The sequence below is a fragment of the Halyomorpha halys genome, unplaced genomic scaffold (assembly GCF_000696795.3).
Source record: "Halyomorpha halys isolate HHAL.00 unplaced genomic scaffold, Hhal_1.1 Scaffold262.1, whole genome shotgun sequence".
Taxonomy (NCBI): domain Eukaryota; kingdom Metazoa; phylum Arthropoda; class Insecta; order Hemiptera; family Pentatomidae; genus Halyomorpha; species Halyomorpha halys.
Window position 1 is genome coordinate 177254 of NW_027109480.1, and position 12132 is coordinate 189385.

At 29.0% G+C, this 12132-nt stretch overlaps 1 protein-coding gene across 1 annotated transcript in view; it reads left to right on the forward strand.

Annotated features, from left to right (window-relative positions):
- The window catches only part of Ca-alpha1D (Ca[2+]-channel protein alpha[[1]] subunit D), a gene marked incomplete in the record, with an annotated part of 380374 nt that overhangs the window by 117118 nt on the left and 251124 nt on the right, over window positions 1-12132 (forward strand). Inside the window, 1 exon segment of the mRNA XM_067047658.1 lies at window positions 3881-3922.

Sequence of the window (12132 nt, forward strand, 5' to 3'; positions counted from 1 at the left end):
CAATTTACGATCCAACTTTCCACAGTAAATCTCTAAAAGATAATCCTGGAAATCAAGTGAAATGAATTATTATCGGTATTATCATAAACTAAGCCTCCAAATACATAATAATGGACCTTAATATCGAATAAATACAAAAGGTTAAAATAAATCGATACGCGCTGGCACGATTCTAGAATCAATAATATTTTTTAAAAACTGCAATAATATACTATACAATTAAACCAATTTTTAATAAAAAAATATTTATCTTAATAATGATGGATCAGTTGAACAATTTAAAAGTATCAAGATGATTTCGGCTGAGTACTTTTTTTATATAGTTTTACATATTCATAAATTCATATCCAGCCTGAAAATTGTATCTATATAGGTTAATCCTGATTTATAGTGGAATATACCCTTCCTTAGGTTAAAGTAGATCCTCAATATCCCAGGCAGGTAGTTATCCAGCTTCTCTCGATTTGAACCAGACCGTCTTTCAGCGTCGTGAGGGCAGGTCGTCAATCTCACCGCATCCCGGGGGGCTCCTCTGCCCTGGTTTCCAAGCCTCGCAATCTTTGTTGCCTAGAGCTCTCCTTCATCCTGTTTATTTAGACTCCTGACTGAGCAGACTTAGATGTGCAGACATATTTATGTTCCTAAAAAAATCTATGTGATTCTTATAATTAGGAATTGCTGCGCGTTTTACAAGTAAACGATTAAATACGACCTAAAACAATTAAAACATCGGTTTAAAGGCATGCTTTTAATGAAAATATTTTTTTTTCCATCCCTCCTCATATTCTTCGTAATCTTATTCCGTTTATTATCATGCCACTTGAATTACCATTTTCAATAAATATTACTTTTTTTACTCTAAAAAAAAAATGCGATGAAGATAGTCAGAATGCGTACAGCAAAGATACACGCATAAACAAATAAACAGAACCAATTTAATTGTGCTGAAGTTTCTATCTGAATTTCATGTCTTCATCACGGCTGAAAATCAAACGAGATAACAATCTTAATTCAGAGAAACATAAAAATAAAATAATAATAAACAATCTTGGAAATATATATAACAATAAATTAAGTAGATATTAATTAATTGATACTAATTAAGTATTGTAGAGGTAAGAATTATACAAAATAAATTATAAAAACAATTAAAAAACAGTGTTCACAAAAAAATAAATATAATGAAAGGTGCGCGATTAAATGTAAATTATGAGTAGTAGAATTAACACAATAACATGTGTAACTAAAGATAATGAAAAATAATTTAAATTAACATAATGAAATAAACATCATAAATAAAAAAATAAATAAATTTTAGCTTTTTATACTATCTAATTTTATTCTAAAAAGAAATTATTATATGTCTACTATAGTGTTGAACTATATCATAAATATTGTATTATTTTTGTCCCATAATACGTATTTAGAGGTTTTATTAGACAGATAATTACAAAAATACCAATGGATGATCCCTCTCTGGCAATAATGTAAATCAAGTACTATTAAAGACGTGTGAAATATATATATATTAAAAAAAAATAGACCCTAAATATCGGAAACCACTGTTTATAAGTTCAATAAGGCTTTAGTTTGGGATTAATCATGAAATAAAATTTTTAAAAAAACATAAAAAATATTTCTTACGAATTTCTGCGTGAACGCCATCTTGAATATTCAAGATAGAAACTCGGGTAGAGGTAAATGAAAAGGTAAGAGATATGGAATGTGAGCTCACGCATGCGGGGGTAAAGTTGATTCTCGAGATAACGAAATAACAAAACATGTCACACTGAACTGAAAGCTGATAAGAGTGGTTAATTATTAAAAAAAAAAAAATTACAAAAATACTTCACGAGCTGGCATGGAAGCCACAAACAATAAATGATAAACTCAGAGTGGGTGAAATCCAAATATAATATTAGAATCGAAGATAAGTGATAAACAGAATTGATAACCTCATTGGTTCACGGCACTGTAATATTTACCTAGCACCCTAAGAACATGGAAAAAAAATGTTGGCTTCAATGCTTATAAGACAGTAAAAGAAAAAAATGTAACAATCCTCAATATATTCGCTTTTAAGCAAATTATCAGATTTCTGAAAATATTGTCATTCTAAATATCTAATACTTCAATGGTGAAAAAATAATGTATTTTCCAAACGAATACTTTTTAAATATGTTGGTTTTATATCTTATACCCTGAATTATCATGTCCGTTATTTTACTTTTTACTTCAAGAAGTATGTTATATTGCTTTGGATACTTCGTCTTCCGTCAGCGTGCTTAAGAAGATTCTGAAGGAGTCACCTGGAATGTGAAGCAAAGAACGTATTATACCACTCAGAGAAATAAGCTAACAATGTGTATTATTTTACAAAATATTTCTATTCTTTATAGGATGTACAGTTGATTCCCATAGTTTGGACAATTTCATAACTTTTCCTATAGAAATTTATTTTACGATAACATAAAGAATAATTATATTCTAAATGAAGTAAACTATCATATAATCAAGAAATTACGAGACTTTATAAGGGCTAAGTTCAGTTATTTTATTAATTTAAACTTCTGAATCCGTCTAACAGGAAAAGTGACAGAAATGAACTATTAATTTATATTTTTGTCAGTAAAAATTTAATTACTACATATATTTCACCTCTAATAAAAATATCTTATCTAAATATAACTTATGTTATAATATCTTACTATTTAAATTTAAAATATAATTATTTATAATTTTCTTCCCCTCATGTTAGTTAAAAAATAAGTTTAAATGAAATAATTAATGGTTTTTTTTTAATTATATGCAGAACTTTGTTAAAGACTAGATATAAAAAAATCGATAAAATAAATAGGTCTTATGTGATAGCAACATCACTCCCCCGATAGACACTGACAACTATCAAGCCAGACATGGTAGTGCTACTTTACTTTCACGGTAGTAAAATTTGCCATGACGCCAACTGTCATATAATTTACACCATTTCAGTTGTTGGCGTGGCTGTAAAGTGTCGCTGTGTAAAAGGGGCTTTATTGTGACAATTGCTTCCCTGGCACATGACAGTTACTATCACAAAATTCACACAGTGGAGGTCATAGGTCAATGAAGCCAAAACATTTTAATTTGTTTAAAAAAATAAATAAATAAAATATTAAACTAAAATTTATTCAAAGATACAATTTTATTTAACAGCAGCTTAATATTTTTTTTCAAGTAGCCTTTAAAAATAAAAATAAAATATTGCATACCTTAATTTGAGAAATAAAAATTCTTTTATGACATTCGTCCATTAATTTGAAATTGAAAGTTAGGCTTTTGTTGAATTTATAAAAAACATTAATAACGGTTTCGTTCCATGAACTAAGGTATTTTCCGAATCTTTAATAATAAATAAAAGCAATGGGAAATAAACATTACATACATATTATAAATAGGTTATCTCATCCGGTCGAGAAACTCGATCGATAACCGATCGATTTGATTGCCGTTCATGAACGATGTTTGTCAGTGTGGAAAAAGGTTACCGCGAGTGCAGTGATTGTTTCTTTATTAGGAATAAAAAAATTATTTTGGCTCCCTGTTTTTATTTCTTGGCCGTATATCACGCTACAATAAACAATTAAAATATTGATTACTATTTTAACATAGTTACATCAATGCCGCATATTTTAAAATCATAATTTTCCTTGGATCTATTCATTTAACATAATAAAACCTAATACTCTTAATAATGGTAATTATTATTTTGATACAAACTGTCATGTATTATTATCCCATCTTATTGTTACTAATTGTATAGATTATTATATTAATGGGAAATATCGTTTCAAAATTGAAAGTTTTGTAATGACTTATTTTTTTTTATTTTTTTTTATAGGTACCGTTAAAAATATACGTGTCGTGTATTCACCTTTCATTGGTAAGTAATGGTGCATGTTTACTATTATTCAATACTAATATTTCATTTTTTAACTTATGCTCAATTTATTTATATTATTTAATCAAAGAATTTTTTTAAAAGGATTATGTGTGTTTAATATTTTTTTAATCATGCCGTAAAATCGAATTGTAATTTCTAATTTATATGACTTATCCTGATTCCATGTTTCTTAACTGATCACAAGTCCAGTATGAGCAACATTCGATCAGGTTGGAAGTACAATATATTCCCTATTTTAGATTATCTTTTATATTTGCTGTTTATATTTTAAACAAATATTCTTTTTAATGTATCTATTAAAACATTCTATACTTCTTGCAGTTTTCTGGAATTTCTGTTAACTTTTTAATTTATAGTACGACTTAAAAAAAAATTGATCAGATATGTGTAGTACTTCCCATTACCGTATAATTCTTATTACTAAAGACAGAATATTCATTCAGAAATAATCCATAAAATAATAATAATAACAGCTTTATTTGCATTCTTACAGAACTAAAATCCTCTACCTTGGGAGGTGTCTGGTTTATAAACAATTCACAAAATTTTCACTTCTTCAGTGTTTAATTTTTTTAAATTAATTTAAAATAAAATAATAATTTGTATTTAATTAAATAAAATATGATCTATGCTGTTCTGAACATTTGACTATAAATGACAATTTACTTTTATTTTTTTAAAATGTTTTTAGATCACCAAAATTTTTTCAGTCATTGTAATGAAATTTTGTAACAACCCATCTATGACCGAGGTGCCCACGTGCTGCTCAGACATTAACCACCGTATGGTTTGTAGTAAACTATGAAATATTCAGAAGAAATTCTAAAAATTAATAAATAAATAAATTATTAAATATTATTATGTGTGCAATAGTAGAATTATTTCTTTATAGTCATATAACACATTTTTTACAGTAATTTTAATGCAGCTGTAAATGCCTTTACCTTTTTTTCAACTCCAAATAGCCAAATCTTTAATTGGAAAAAAAATTTTGGAACGAATTTTAAAAAGAGGGGGATACTGAGGTGTGAAATCCTCGGCTTTGTCACAACTCCCTCACCGCAGAACAATAAAAGACGGACCGGAGTTATCAGTTAAGCAAGAAGTTGTCCGCCGCAAGATACAATCAAAGTTCTGTCAAGTTAAGAGGACTAAGGGCACAGTCAGAGCCGAGAACTTGTAACACTTCCAAAGTTTGCATAAGTCGACAAAGGCGTATAATTTCCTTTTCGCTTGTACTTTAGGTTACGGTGGTTAGTGTCCGAGTCTCAGGTACGTATCTCGGTAATAGATGGGTGGTTTTAAAATTTCAGTAAAATGACTAAAAATTTAGGTGTCCCTTAAACCTTTGAGAAGTAGGAATTTACAGTAATTATCGATAATTGAGATATGAAAAACTATTTAAGAAAAATAAAATCTTAGAATAGTATTTCGAGAACGAAAAAAAAAATTATTTTCACAATATTTCAGTAAATTTCTAAAAGATAATTTTTTTTAATTATTTTATTTTACATGGTTTATATAACTTATATTATATATATTTTTTAACAGTTGAGGGTGTATAGTCATACAAATGACACCCCTAACTATATAAAATGTTCTTATTAAAAGTTAAAAAAATATAATAATAAAACAAATTAATGCTTCTTAATAAAAGAGGAAAGTAAAATTAATAACCAAAAAAATGATATTGGTACACTTAAATAAAACAAACAATTGTCTTCTAATAGTAAAAAGAAACAAGTTAATTTGAAAAAGGGAAGAGAGAAGAAAAGAGAAAAAAAATAATAATGAATAAATAAAATGAATAATAATAATAAGTAAATAGAGGTAGTGTGACTATGAATTAATTTTATATTTATTAAAAATTTATAAAAGAATGTCCTGCAGCAGTTTCGGGTTGAGGTTGGGTTTCCCAGGTTGTAGGTCACTGCTCCTTTAACTGTCGGCAACTGGGAGTGGAACTTCATGAACCGTTTTTTGATATAATCATCTATTGACTCCATTTGTAATTCGCGATGCAATTGGCTATTTCTTATGAACCAAGGAGCATTAACTGCGATTCTTAGGACTTTATTTTGAAAATATTGTAGTTTTTTCCTTTTCGTGAAGGATAAAAGATAAATAAACGTAGTATCAACTAAATGATAAATTAAGTTAGCACTTAACAAATTAAATTCACATTGCATCAATACTAAAAAAAAACTTAATAAAAAAACATGTAACAACCATCAATATTTTGAAGACAAATCAAAATGACTTAGACATTTTCAAATGACAATCCGCATATAATGCAAAGCGCTTGTGACGAGTTGCTTTCGCTTCAACTTCTCTCGTGTGCAGAGGGCCTAATGATAATTTAGTAAGTCAGTGCTTAAAATAAATCATTTTTTTAACAAGAAAATGTAAGTAGGTAATGTTTTTTTTATTTCTTTTCTGTTGGTGCGGGAAGTATGGAGATTTTGGATAAAAAAATTAGAAGAGTAAATGTATAAATAGTAACATCAAAATTAACTAATATATGATTATCTTACTTTCTAATGCTCTACCTCAACCTAAACCTAAGAATAATTTTCTACAATACCTTGGTGAGTGAATTCCAAGAGAGGCTATGTTTCGGGAAATAATACTGTATTATAGAAGAACCGGACAGGTTATTAACATATTCAACTTACCTTTATGTTCAGTTCAAGAGGGTGCAAAACTTTCCAAAGCTCTAGTAAAATATACCTATTTATCTCTGAAATGATACTACCTAGGGAGTGAGGGTGAATAAACAACTAATGACATAAACAATTCTATGACTCATCACAGAAACAATGACTATCTGAGGGACTGATATGTTTCAACACTAAGGTATTAGGTTGTCATATTGAAGCAGTACTGTCCGAGACATTGAATGTGATGATATTCTGTGGGTTTTAGAGGAAGGTCAAAAACTAAATCAATGGATTGAGGAAAAAAGTAGTATGATTTCACAGTGATTCCTAATGTATTAAAAGGTTTTTTTTTTAGTCATCCGATCATTTTTAGTCAAAAAAAGATATTATATAATCCATTATATTTCGAAACTAGATAATAAAGGTAGGCAAAAGTACAGCAATGAGAACCGGGATGAAGAAGAAGAAGTTAAAAGCAGAATTGCTGCTGGAAATAGGGTTTATTTCTCTATTGTAAGGTTAATCAAAAGCAAACTTGTTAGCCGTACCAAGTTCACCCTGTACAAAAAGTTGATAAGGCCAGTCGTCACATACGGTGGAGAAACTTGGACCCTAAGCAATAAAAGCATTAACCTGCTAGACAGGTTTGAAAGAGTAATTCTTAGGAGAATCTTAGGGCCCGTATGCGAGAATGGTAATTGGTGAAGAAGGAAAAATGGTGAACTTTTTGGGCTCTACAAGAAATGTAGCATCTCCTCGTACATAAGGATACAGAGGCTCAAATGGCTTGGCCATGTAATGAGGATGAGCGAGGAAAGAGTGGCTCATAAACTGTACAGTTACGTTCCGGATGGTGTGAGGCAACGTGGTAGGCCGAAGGGCCGATGGAGGGATGCTATGAGGCGGGATCTGCGACAACTGAGGATCCCAGTTACCCTTACAGAAGATAGAGAAAGATGGTTGGCGCCCGTTGTTCCAAAAGAAAAAGAAAAGTACAACCTACGGAGAATATTTTGTCTAGAGGCAAACTGAAAGTGGCGCAAACAGATCATTATAATAAAAAATAACATTCTCCGATTCTTTAAAATCAAATTCAATTAGGACTAAAAATAAGGTAATTACCTAGGATTTTCAATTTCTAATCGTGCAGCAAGTTCGTAAACACTATTTTCCCCTTCACTGATATTAATTACACCAATTTCGTTCTATATCGAAAAATGGACTTTATGTTCGTCCAACTAATATAAAAAGAAATACTAAGTTTGAACCTCCTCATTTTTTACAAATAAATCATGAAATTCTTGGAATGAATTAGCATTGAGAAGAAAGGAGAAAAAAAATATATCTATGTAAATATACCCCTTTCAAGGGTGATTCTGACCAAATCAACTCCTTGCACAACCGCTATAGTTATAGAAGAAGATTTATAAAACTCATATTAAGATGTTAGTTTAAGAAGAAAATTAATTATTTTGTTAAGTTATGATATTGTAAACATCTCTTAAAATTAATAAATTTATTAAATAAAAAAATATCTTTATATAAACCAATTAATTTAATTTTGTTATTTACAATTGCTATAAGCCAACTAAACTTTGGTTAGTGAGTTTTGGTTACCACTACCTTCTTAATAAGCAAGATTCACTCATAAAATTATTTTAAAAAAAAAATCGTTATAAAAACTACTGTTATACTATAGTAATTTATTGGAGTTCTTATTGTGTAATAGTAATATCTATTTTTTTTATTAGTATCGCTTTTAAAACTCACCCCTTACGTGTTTTAATCTGTAATATAAATTAGTTTCTTTCCGAATATTTGGTTTATGTTGAAATCATATTTTCATTATTGGTAAAATTTAAAAAAAAAAAAACACTTGTTCTATGAAATGAAGAATATTAATCATAAAATGACTAGAAATTATTAGAAGAATTCAATATCAGAATCAAATAAATAAATAATAACCAAGCGCTCTTCGATCTATTTTCGGAAACTAATTTTAACACACTCCAGACTTCATATATGAACTGAGTTGTTGAAAACATCCCCAGATGAAATTGTAGGGTATGAATATCAGAAAAAGTGCATATCAGAAAATTCTTTCATGCCCTAGTTGCACCGCCCCCAACGTTTATATATTCAGTTTCAATTTGCTCAAAGCTAGGAGCACCTCGAATGATAAAGTGGAATAGTTGGTGGGGATAGTCTTGGTGATTCTGCCAGTTCTTTTCTCCCAATTTGTTTATATATTCCATTGCTACAACAGATAAATCTGTTTAAAACACCTAATGGCCGGTTGTGAACCTGAAATATACTTTAATAACTACTTTTTAAAATAAATTCTCATGTATTAAAATATTTAATAACACCCTTAGAGGGTTTGAGAGTTCAGTCTGTCACATCCCTGTAAAGTGACGCCAGAGATGGTGGTGATCCACTGGGATCTCCTAAGGGCCTGTTTTACCACTCACTTATGTAGTGGGACCAGATTCAGGACTATTCAGGTAGAATGTAAATATTTTAAATGAGTACGAAAATGGTTTTAGTAGTTTTCAAAATTTTATTTTATTATTTTTAATTTTCTTTCATTTTTATAGGTATATCATTATTTTTTATTTTATTCATCCTAACATTTTTTTTTCTTGTAAATGTGTAATGAATGTGTATTGATATATATTTCCTTAGTATAGCAAATTGTGATATTTGTTAATGAATAAATAAAAAAAAATACTGAGTTCTTAGGTAATAAAAATTATTTTAGTACCAATAAATTATGGAGAAATATACTTTTTAAACGTAAAATATTTATTTTTCTTCAAATAAAAAAATTGATTCTTCTAAATAATGCAATTCAATTTATTAATTGAAAGAAAAAATGCAAACTGAATTGAAAAACCAATGTTAATTAATCAAGAATAATCAAACACCAACAGGGATTAAAGCTTTAACTAGAAATTGAACAGTATAGCTTACAGCGTTTCAAGTTAGATCCACGAGCGCGATGAAGTGCAAATCTACTCGAAATAGCATCAAAGACTGATTCGAAGTAATCTGAGATCAAACGCCCAACATTAATGGAAGGTTATATGTATTAGCTAGTTGTTTTTTTTTTTTGTTTGGGCCAATGGTTATCAACTTTGTGGCAACTAATATTGAAAAAAAACAGTTTTTAACGCTTATAAATTTTGTTATGCATATATTTATGCAGCCTTTAAAAAAAGGAGGATATTCAAATGTATTTTAATTTAGGTAATATTCGATTTTTGGATTATACGTATCTGGAAACGTAATACCTCAAATTTTGAGAAAGGATAGTGCTAAATACTTATTTATTGGCCGATTATAAAAGTTATTGAACCAATTGAGAATATAAACGCCGTTGTAAATATATATATTTGATGGGTCTTGAGTATCAGTCAATAATACAACTTTATTGAGGCGAAGTTTCGCAACTTTATTTTTTGCATTCCTTCGTAAAATCCTCAATGCTCCTAATTTTGTTACTAATAAAACCATACATAAAGACCTAAATGTTCCTTATGTAACCGATCTAGCCCAAACCCGATATTATTCCTTCCATAATAAACTCCCTAACCACCCAAACCCACTAGTTTCTAACCTTGCTTCCTCTTCCATTCCTGGCAATCCTCCGAGGCGCCTGAAAAGAAGATGGCCTCGTGACCTTATATTGTAAACCTGTTTTTAGAGTTCTACTGCTGGGAGTTTTTTGTAGTTTCTCTACATCCTGTATCATATCATTATGTCATTATGATCAAATTTACTTGTTGTATTTTTTTATACAGTTGTAAATATCAATAAATAAACAAAAAATTTTTTTTTGCATAGTCATGCCCTACAATGAGAAAAACAGTTTTTTAGAACAAACACTTTCTTCAACTAATTGCTATAAAACTACAAGTACATAGCGTAATTTATGATTAATAACTATTACAATTTAATTTTTTTTTAAATAAACACATTACTTTCAATAGTCTACCGTAGTGTGTTCTTTGATCATACTATCTCCAATTTCAGGCCAGAACTGAATCGGTTTTCAAATAAGGGAGGTTAGTTTTGGTTTTTCCCACATGTAAATTTTTTTCTCCTAGCAGGTTGTCAGCCAGTAATTTATATTTTGTATGTTTCTATTTAATTTTGTCAATTGTATTTATTAGGTTAAAAAAACATGAATTTAAATTTTTTTACATCTGATTTTTTATTGATTGCTCGATTCTTATATTTTTCTATTGTAATCATTTCTTTTAAATTTCGTTTAAAGTTTTTTTCCTGATGATTTTTAGTACATAAAATTTGAATTTATGTCCTGTTTGTTTAATATGTGTAGTGAGAGCAGTTTTTTAAGGTTTTTTTGTTATAGATGTACAACTATATTTGTGTTGATAAACCCTTATTTTGAAATACTGTTCTGAAGTTCCAAACTAGGATTTCCCGTAGTTCTCTTCACTGGGCATTTTTTTTAATTTGATTTTTTACACACCAAAATCTTCTAGTATACCTCTATCTATTTATGCCTTGTTTTTTTTTTATCTTTATTTTTTAAAGAGTAAAGAAGGAGTAGTGTAACAACCAGTAACTCTACTTCTTTTTCAGTTTACATTACAATGGCGTAAATTAATATTAATCTCAACGTTTACTCGAGCACTTGTGGTCAATACCCCTCTTTTTTGGCTCCAGTTTCACTTTGAAGAACAGGATGAGCCCTCCAGAACACGCTTGATGTTTCTAATTTCATGAAATCTCATTAGCCTGGGAGAGTTCCCTAGAGGCAAACTAATATAAAGGTCTTTTGGAGACTAAAAATGCTTGGTTCTTCAGAACTATATACTTATAACATCTGAGGCCGAAAGTACAAAGGTGGTGAGCTAGACTTGGTACAATGTTACCACGGCTTGATTAAAAGTTCATTCTTTTATAACTATAATCGTTCCAAAATTAAGGTATCATAGATAAGTATAACATTAACTATTTAATAAAAAAAAATTAAAGATAAATCTGAAACTGAATACTTAATTTTAAAAAAAAATTATAACCAATGCTAAACCTAATTTTTTAAATAATAATTTTATTAATATTATATATAGCATATCCCAGCCTTTACATCTCTGATTCACTTAATGGGCTTCTATGTTTGATCTTTAATAAATTAAGGGCGAATAAATAAAATGAATTAGAAGAGGAGAGGTAGGACATGAAACATTAAAATAATTTATAAAAGGAAAATAAAGGCGCGGTCAAAGAACAAACTCAGAATTGTAACAAAACTATTTAATGTGGGCTAACATCTCAGCCATTCTTCTTAATCGACCAAACATCAAATTTCGCTACTGTCCCCAACCATTAAAAACGCCTTATTTCAGAATACATTCATATCAATTTACAACAGAAATCAGTCAGTCATAAAGTTGATTAAGACTGTATCTCCCAGATTTCAGAAGTTAAATTTAATAATTTTTTTTATATATTTATCTATTTGATCGAGTCTGGCACCCAGGTCTGCTCTATAAACTT